Raw genomic sequence first — 10,965 nt, 5'->3', positions numbered from 1 at the left:
GTCGTGCAAGCACTTGACGTTATGTACTCCCGGTAAACTTCTGGTCTGGTAAGCATTACCTGTTCTTCTGTGGAACAATTAAGCATTTAATCCAATCAATACGTTCAATTATACCGATGAATAAGCTTCTAAGTTTCTTTGGCACTGTGTTATTTTTTCTGTGTATTGTTTATGCTTGGGTTTTTATTCATTTGCAATACACAGGTGCACCGGGCAGGTGCCAGAAAATCCAGCCGATTAGAGTTGCCTTTTTTTTCTTTTCAAATTCATTGCATTCCGGTATGTACAAATTCTGACCAGGGTTGTTGATAAAATGAATCGTTTCATGGACACATACCTGCTTCGTGCATGCAGTACTCAATATGCCGTATACAGTGCGTGATTAGGTTATAAAGTATAGCTCATTTAGCCAGATTTTTAGATGATTCTGAATTAAGTAAGATCCCTAGTGACCATTAAAACTGCGATCACTTTCTCTTTGTTTGCGTCATAGACGCTATCGTGTCTCCTTTTTCATCGAGAGAATTAATGAATCCACGTCTTCATTTCGCGTGTACCCTTTGGTACAATAACTCATGAAATGTTAATTTTGAATTGCATGATGGGCAAATCATTTAGAATGGGGGATTTTTGCTTTAGATAACGCACACGAAAACTGTGCTTTATGTTACATAAAATTTCAGTTGAATTAAGCATGTGTTTTATCCTTCGATCTTCCGATTGCTATAACTGAGTTGTTTAATAAACTGTATCAAAATTGAAATACAATAAGAAAGTTTATACAGTATTTGAATTATAAATGGTTTTAAAGAATTTTGTAATTAAGGGGAAAATCTCCATTTTGCTTTCAAATATCATGATAGTTTGTCATAATTTTCTGTTTCTTTCGTTTCTGACCATGTAATATTTGTATAGGTATCATACCATATGGATCTATACATTTATTAATAGCCATTAAATTATACCTTGAGCAAATATTTATAAATAATAAGAAGAAGAAGCACCGCTTTGATCTATTAAGTTATTTATATAATGCATTTATGAAAATTGAATACAAGAATATTCAATTTAAATATTTACCAAATCAATCATAGATTTTAGTTAATACTTTATGATCAAAGATGACAAATTAGCAAGCTGGCCCTAATTTTCTAGTTGAATACAAACCTTATCCCAGAAAAAAAGTGATGAGTAATTTTGTCAGCATATCTTGTACTTTTTCTCAAAAGAGGTTTGAGTCTGCGTTTTTTGCAAGTCAGGTTTCGGTGTGCATGTAAGTTGATATCTTGAAATATGGTGATATCTTGGTGATATCAAGTTACCTCCGTGGTTCCTAGTAGCAAACCATAGGAACAAACAGATACACTGATAAAAGGTTAAGCTCGTTATACAGACGGATCAAAGGTCGTATTAATTTGCCAACTCCAATTAAAGAAATTAACCATGAACTTTCATACGATGAAAACTGATATCGTAATTTTCAGCAGGGTTTTTACGATGCGTAATTTGAACTTTTATATTTTTCTTTTTTGAAAACATGGAAAAAGGAACAAGAACTGCTAGTGAGTGGTCGGCCAGAAAGAATCACCGAGGGGGGAGAAAGATTGTAATTTTATTCATATCTAAAAGATATCATATCTCGATAAAAAATTGTTGTGAAAAGGACTGTACTATTTTTAATCTCATTTATTTTTAAATCTTTTGAATTTAAACATATTTGTGTACTTTAATGCATATTTGCCGTATTGAATTTTATTGCATACAGAAATAGACCTACCAAGAGGGCTACCATCCATCGAATCAGATGTACTTAAAGCCAATATAAAAAGGGAGAGTGAATATAATTTCAAGGACTTGTAATTTTCCTATTAAAATATTGCCTTTATCTTTGGACATTTAAAGCAATAGTTCAGTATAGAGACGATTGATATCTCGAGAAATATCATACCTATTTTAGGAGTAATCATTATCAACCTGTCAGTTTGTAGAAGCTCGTATAGAAATCACACAAAAACGAAATTCGACAACCTAAACACCTGTATGTATTTACAAGTAAATGCATGAAATACCTTGGCTTTTACAAAACGGAATTTTTATAGTGGGGAGGGGTGGGGTGGTCAATCATATTGTAATAATAATGTACATGTATACATACATATATATAATGCTCAATAACTCAAGAAATGTACTTCGTATAGAAAGGCGTTCACTAATGTTGTTTTATTATTGAGTTAGTACATTGAAGGGTGTAGAAGCAATTTCATGGCATAAAGTTGAATAGAAGAAAGATTATATGATTCGTTTTAACAACACAGCTGCTAAAACTGCAGATAATGCGAAAATAGTTCAATGATAAAGTTTCAAAAATTATGTGTGTAATTATTCTACACAAAAATCTACTTGTCAACCGATATCATTGTTGATTTTGTTTGTTTTACGTAAGTAGATTGTGTATTTGACGTCAAACTTATTCTATATCGAAACCTTTTTATTTATGCTTGTTTTCATCACATTTTAGGAACTTGTATGAAAGCATGCATTTCTCCACTCGACCAGCTCTACTCTAGCTTGGATTAATTAATTATGTGAACCCTAACCTTTCTGACATCCGCTTTATTAATACTATATAATTTCTGTACATATCTGCTACAATTTAGTTTGCGTTATTTGAATCGCGAAGCGCTTTTCGTATAAAAGTTACGATTCCGTAAATAAATTTTCCAATTCAGCTATAATGGCGTGATACTTAAGCAAATATTTTACCTGAATTGCAGGTAAATTTGAATAAGAAATCAATTGCATTCATTTAAATAATAACAAAATATTACTGACATAAATTACGATAATTGCAAAAATTGTCAAAGGCTCATTGAAAATGATCAAGTATTTGTTACATAATGCAACTGTTTACAATGCATAGAAGTGAGAAATTATCATAGTCTGATAGGCATTAAAAGTTCTTACAAAAACTGGCGTCTATATGTTCAGAATAGTATATTGCTTATCTAGAAGAAATGTTTAAAACTTCTACACGCAATTCTTTGTTCTATACACGGAAGCGAATTAGTGTTACTCTGTAAAATAAAATAATTCCGCAAATGCCATTATTGAAGTTGGAATTTTCAAAATTAATTTCGGATTTACCTATCAATAATTTGTATTTTATAATTACTTGAAAAAAATTGCAACTTGTAAATTGCAGAAACGAAATTCTTGGGTACAATAATACGCATATAGCTTGTATTCGTAATTAACTACATATCTATATGCATTTCTTTCAATTATCAAAAATGTTAGGTTTTTTTTATCATAAATGTACTAGTACACTTTTTGCTGGTACATTAAAATAGATTTTTTTTTTCAAAATTTTCGGTATTGTAAAAAGGCATATTCACATCCTAAAGTCTTTTAAAACTTAACCAAGTTTATATGAATGTTAATTATTTCTGTCATATAACAATTTGTTTCAGCCAATCAATAAGGACTTTATACCCCGAGTTGAATTAACTTATATCTTAATTCAACAGTAAATAGAACCTAACATTTGTCAAAAATGTATTGTTTTTCAAATAAAAAGTTTCACTGCGTACCCAGCAGCGATGCATTGGGTTATATTTATTTAGGTCTAGAAAACTTTGCTCTAGTTCTGAGTAATAACCATGCATAAATATGTTTTCATTGTATTGGTGCGGTAGCACTGTGGGTACTCTAATTGTACACAGCTTGTAACCTAAGATGGAAATTCCAAAAAAGACACCCACATAAAACATGGTCAATCAGATCGGAGATTAAAATCGGAAATGTTTTCTCCCTATTTCATTTTTCTATAACTAAATTACAGGTTTCTTTTTAAAAGACTACATTTCAAAATTTTAATCGAATTTCCTTCCATTAAGTGACCTCGCCTTTTGTTCGGTTCTGTAAACGATAGTCTTGCGTTATTATTGTGCAGAGTTTTTGCTATAGAAACACCTCACATTTCCCGTTAAGTGCGTGAGTCCTTTTGATGTGGCCAGAGCGTATACTATGTATATATTTACTCAGACTCGTTGTGCAAAGTGTAAAATTTTCATATATATATATCGCCAATTTATTCACCTTTAAATAGAAAAGTTTGAATAGCTCCAATTAGAGACATTGCAATAATGCAGCCTTAATTAATTTCTGACTTTCAATAAAAATTTATGTTTAGTCGCGATGATAATTTTCATCGTGAACATGAAAGACATTAAGATGAAATAATTCTGTTGATTTCAGCTTATCACTATTGTAAAATGTATTTAGCGTTGTTTTTAAAGCATTCAATTTCAAAACACAAAACCTATACTCACAGTAATTGGTTAGGGGTTTCTTTCTCACGTGACCTATATGACGTTGCCGGTTGAAAATACTTGGTTATATTGAGACTTGGTTTCGTAAACCATTATCATACTTATGTTTTACAGAGAATTCGTTTGTTCTCAGCTAATTTGCAACAAGGTTTTGAAGGAATTAGCACCTAATGATATGTGAGATGAATGCGTTGTAGTAAGGACAATGCGTTTAAGATGTCTTGTAAACATTTTTCGAAAATGTAATTCTCCTCGCTGATTTTTTTGCTTCGCCCTCACTCTCTGCTAAATACACTTTAGAGGTTTGCCTCTGTCTGAAGATCCAGAATATAAAGGTGTTTTCCGTACATAATAAAAACTCCGACCTTTGTGAAAAGATAATATATTGGTTCATAGAAACTAAAATGATTGCGCATTTGACAAAATGTGCATGGTTTTGGGTTTTCCCAGTAAAGTTGTAAATAAACATGAATTCAACTACAACCAACCTAAAACATATACATGTAATAGGAGGTGCAAGTGCAGTATATATCTATAAGTTAACAGCATTCTAACGACGAAAGGAACCAAAGAATTGTTTTACATAAAATAATTTGTAGTACACGTATTCGCTCAAATAAATGCAATATTGTTATTTCACATGTTTTCTAGTTCAATAATTGGGACTTTTGAGGTTTAACAGACATGCACAGGTCGCTGCATGTATATGCGCAGAAAAAACACCCAGTTTCTTATTTCATCAAAGTTAAATGCACAAGAAAATATTTCAAATTTAATAAAAAGGGGGGTTAGAGTACCAATATTCTAATGCATCTTTTTGTGTGAATGTGTCAAAAACTGACTCCTTTTAAACCCCAGCTTCGGTAATTAGATTTCAGTAAGGTACCCAATAACATAACAACACTATTGTCAATATTTTGAAAGATACATGCATCACATTTACGGTTGCTTAGCACTATTAGAGTGAGTAAACAAGGGTCTGAAAATGCAATGGATTAGGTGAATATGTCGGTCACTAACTTTGAAAACCGGCTAATTACAGTGGTGCTCCGTTACATCTAATAAGACTCCGAAGTAGTTCTTCGGTTCCAGCTATACGTAAAGTGTAGTGTGCACTTTTCTTTTTGCTCTACTTTATTTTCCTTTCGAAAACAAAACCATCGCGTTTTAAACAAGATAATTATTTCCTAAAATAAGTGTGATTTTATCTTTTCTGTGGCAATGTATTTCTGTCAGATTATCGACAGAACAAGATGACTGTATATCATTTTGAAATTGAAGGAGATCCGATGATTCATTTGTGTTGCGTATTTTGAAAGCCACTTCAAACCCAGATATGATAGATTGTACTCCTTAAAATACCAGGTAGCCTTATAGTATTAATTACTAAAGGTTTTCATTGATGGCGTTAAATTATAATTATACCGGTATTTATTTATTTAGAATTTTTAATCAAAAAAATAAAAGTGAAAAATCTACTTGCGTTTTCACTTTAATGCAACTATTACTGACAGGAAAAGGGTGAAAATTGATAAATTGCGAAATTAAAATTCATATCCCGTTGAAATTTTAAATTTATGATTTAAGATATCTTTAATTGAGTTACATACCAAATAACATGAGAAAAGTTTATTATATCGCAAGCATGATACAATACTTGGCATAAATTTTCAAATGCATCACATTGCCATTTCAGCATAAAGATGGAAAAGAGAAACGTATCAGACACCATTCATATTTCATTTGCGTGCACATGAGAATTGCAGTTTTTATACAATTGTAAAGTAAGAAATTGACATTTTTATTGGGGTTAATGCATGTATTTGTTGCGGCAAAATTCCAAAATAACACGTGATTTTACCTGTCTCTTTTATTCCATATCATCAAACGAGACAGGAAATTCTGGGATGGAATTCAGGAACTACGTGTATTGAATATGGGAGAATGACGTTAATGGTCGTAACACTTTCCATTTGCGGAATGGTTGAGCAAAAAAATCTACCGTGACAAATGCAGGAGAAAAACCAAAGGTTGCAGTGCCCATTAAATTAGACCCCAGTCAATACAAACCATTAGATTGCCTCAGAAGTTGTAGCTTCCTCGTTAAAGCAATCAATGAATCGTTAGTGTGACTGTCAATTATTGTGTGATGGGTAACCACAGGGTATATTCTCTTAATTATTAAAAATGAATACCAGTGAAAACTTGATTACATCAAGGTCATTTCTAACACGAGTTTGAAAACGAGTTCCATTTATATCGCATGTTTATCTTGGGATCGGAAACAAGAGATGGCGCGCACTTTTGCAATGATCTATCGCTATAGCTGCAGCAGAATCTTTCTGTGGTGACTGAAGACCAAAGAAAACAATTCCCATTTTTGCTCTTTGTCTCTGGCATGTGTTTAAGAAAAATCAGCATTTTGAAGGTTGCATAACTATATGGGCACTAATTAACATATGGTTTAAAACGTGTAACATTGCTTCTTTTAAAGTCTGCATTTAAATCAAATATCCACTTTTATGTTATAACTGTTGGGAATTATTACAATTAAAACTGTTTATTTTTTTAATTCAACAAACCAAAGAAATAGATTATCTTCATTTTTTCTATATGCTTTGGCCGAAAGAAACGTCTGAAAGGATCAGAAGTCCAACATGCTCTCTGTTTTAACCCAGTCAAACTGTCTCCGCAAAGGCCTTGTGATCATTTGAAGCATTTGCAGAGAGAGCAACCACTGATAGTATCGAAGACCAGATGCTGGCTATATAATAGAAAAAGCTTTTTGAAGATCTTTATTTTCGTATATCATCAAAAAATTAAATTATTATACTAAACAGAAACCACTAAAGAGACTATAAATAATTCTCTGAAGCCCCAGATTTTGACTCATAAAACGCGAAGGCATTTTATAGAAGTTGCATGTGTAAAAGTTAAAATCTTTTCTTTCAAGTGTTAAAGAGTGGCTGGCCCAGCGGGAAGCATTTTGCCCTCTATCTAGATTAAAGCTCAGGTTAGATAAATCAATTTAATTGGAGTTAGGGTCCGAAACATTAATCAGAACAATGGGATTATCGTCTTTGCCAAACTATGACTAACGCGTCTGACTATGTGTTATCCATTGGGAGGATTAACAGTATGAAATCTTCATACACTGGTATTTGGTTGGGTTAGGCCAAGGGTCTTTAATTTGAAGATGAATCGATATATCGATCAGTCAACAGAATTTTCAAATGGTCAAGGGAGCGGACAAATTATTTCACAAATCTTGAATGTTTTTATAGAGCAACGTTTCCGGATATTGAGTTTTCTTGATGTTTATGTGTATAGCATCATATACAATCATGACATTTATCCAGATGCTTACACAAGTAATTATAGGAGCGTGGCCTTTTAAAGAAATAGTTACCAAGAGTTCATCCGATGCAAATCCCGGTGATGACAAAACTTCATTCCCTACAGTGTAAATGTTTAGATTGTAGGAAACCCGCTGTAATCCGGCCGATATTGATATTCACTTAGTTTACATTGTTGAGAACTAAAGACTAGCATGTTGTGTTATTTCTAAAGCGACACTAGTTATTGGGGTTTTGGCGTGGTCATGACTCCAAATCCACTGACGTTTTTGCAACCACTGTCAATCAAAAACACACACTTATAATTGTCGGTGAAAACCAAAGACGTAACAACAGGTTCTCTTTTGTTATTCTGTTATTTTTATTACATTTCAAGATCCATTCCGTTAAAAGAGCTTAGACACATGTAAACGGCGAGTGGAAATATTTAAGTTATGGATTGTTGAAAATGTATGGGAGGAGAAAACGGAATACAATTGAGTGTATTATTTGCTCAAATTAAACTTGGTACAAAGTCGTTTCACTTGCATGCTGCATGATAGAGTTTTTGAAGAAGCTAGAAAATTTCAATGAACCTAAACACAGCGGACTCTGAGGCTGAACACAAGTACTTATAGTATACATGGATGTACCACAAGTTGCAGTTACCGCGTCTCTTTGAAGTAAAGAAAAATTAATATTTATTACATATTTTGTACATTTATTACAAAAGGTATGGATCATCTAGACAAAAGCATCTCGAACACAGCCATGCATGTTTCAAATAAAAGTAAAACTTGATTTAGAGATATTTTTTAAACAAATTCAGACCCACTTTGCATTTAAAGACATATTTGTGGTTTTAATTATACTTTATTCAAACATTTTGTACTTTGCAAATAATTTTATTGGTTCCCCAAACGTCAGAGCGCGACCCTTTTCAAAACGCGATATCGCTTAATATTCTGAAGGGTCATCAAAAACTTCCAGTGCCCTTAATAAAATATATCTATAACGCTATAAAATATCAATCTGCGCAATAAATGGCGGAGTCATTTATCCTTAGTCCTGAGTGGGGAACATTAAAACACACAGGACAGAACCTTACAACAACCTGTCAAATAAACAGAGACAGAAACACAACAAAGAAAGCACCAAGCCAGAGCATTGGGAAATTCGTCACATCCCCGACAACAAAGGGCTGAGGAGTTTAAATATCACCACAAGTAAATATTTATCATTTTGAAATCTTTGGTTTACAGCTCAATGAATTGGGATATTTGTCTACGTAAGAGTGCAGACAACCTCTAGTCGGCTTACAGTTGTATATATAGATACCTGACCATCCTTTAGGTCAGAATCTGTGGTTATCTGTCAATAGTTGTGTTGTCAAGAGGATGTTTACAAAGACGGAGAAACAATTGTCATATGGTCTTTGAAAAAACGTTACACAGCCTGTCAATATTTATAAACATATCTAGAGAACTGCCTTTAGGACAGTGTATATTTTGACAATACAATGTTCTAGTATGCAGATATTGGAACTTCAATTTAAAACAGTCTTTTCAACTGGCATGTGGTAGGGATATGAGTTCTTATTTTTATTTTATTTATTTATTTTTTTTTTGGGGGGGGGGGGGGGCTAGAGGAGGACCTTCCCTTAATATATCGAGGCATACAAATGTTGACGATATATGTGCAGATGAAGGTGGCAACACAGAATAAATACTAACACAGGTTATAAAATTTTTATTCTGCAATGACCGCTTCCTTCATCACTTGCATGAATCATCAAAGAAAGCATTTTATTGTTTATATTAACATCTCTATTTTAAAAAACTAATAAATTGAACGCAAAAAGTAAGAAAAAATAACTAAATTAATGTTGATTTACACCAGTAGGTTAGATAAAAGAAACAGCCGAATCATCATCTAAGGGAAATCAAGTCTGACATCGTCATGAAGTTTATGTGCAGTCCATGTTTTTTCTTAGGTTCGACCAATCAATAAACGGGGCGTGTAGATTTCAGTCCTGTCAGTTTCTACAGAGCTATGAATTACCATCACTTTCCGAGAAATACACAATAAAATGCTTTCTTTGGTGATTCATGCGGGATATGAAGGTGGCGACATTGCAGAAAAAAACCCATAACCCGCGTTATTACAATGAACAATTTTACAATGAATTACAATTTTCCGTAAGAAATAGAGGGAATACATCGGCATATGTATTAATATATATATACTCGGCAGATGTAAATATAACTTGGTGGATGTAAATATATTATTGTGTCATTTCATATTTTTAACAACCATCCAGTTATTGTTTTTTAAATTTAAAATTCTTATTGCAAAAAAAATGGATTAGCCACGTAGCTTAAGGGAGATCCCTACTCAGACGCGTCATCAATTTAGCGGATATAATAAGCTTTAAAATCGAAAATGATATTTGTTCGGATTTACCGTTTTTTGGTTCTGATTTTTTAATGTTTAATTGATAATTCTAAATTTGATAGAATCAGTCAAGCGATAATAATGTCTACCAGTATATAAAGGTTTTGATCTTCAATGAGTCTAATAGTTGGAAATCGTGAATTTTTGTACTGAGATTTTAGTACGTTTGTGTTTATATATGCAGAGGAAAGGTAATGGTTATCCAAAAAATTAAATTGTACTCATTACATGTAGTTTTGAAAGAAGACTTTTAGTGTTTATCAAAGCAAAGAAATGAAATGCTGTTTTCTGATATATTTTTAAATTGTGTTTGTGACACTTTTTTTTAGCTGCATTTGATAAGGGGGTATATACGTTCTGAAGGTCGTAGAAAAAAAAGAAGCATGTGAAGTACTATATCTTTTTTGCTTTTTGGTTGCATTAGACATAAGTCTAATATTTTAAAGTGTAAAAAATGGTGTTTAAACATAAAATGTTTAAGATAAGTTGAAAAATGTGAAATTATGTAAAAATTTTGAAATAGCATTTTTGTAACATTTCATTATAAAATTTCATTTTAATCAATCAAATGATGATAATCACACTTGTTATTACTTTCTTACTTTAATGATAAATTAAAACGTTTAAAATTTTGTTTTGCCTTGATATTTGTTTAATATTAGCCAAATGATGATTTTAGTTGAAATCATTTGATCGAAGAAGGGGGGTATGCATCTTCTGGAGACTCTAATGATAAAAGTAAATAGTTAAGACATGTATTTTTGGGGCTTTTTTTTATTACATACTGTATTATTTTACTTGATTCATGGAAAAACCCTTACTTTAACCACAAAAATCTTAAGTAG

This window comes from Magallana gigas, chromosome 3 (assembly GCF_963853765.1).
Source record: "Magallana gigas chromosome 3, xbMagGiga1.1, whole genome shotgun sequence".
In the NCBI taxonomy this organism is placed as follows: Eukaryota; Metazoa; Mollusca; class Bivalvia; order Ostreida; family Ostreidae; genus Magallana; species Magallana gigas.
Note: the sequence above shows the minus strand (reverse complement) of the source record.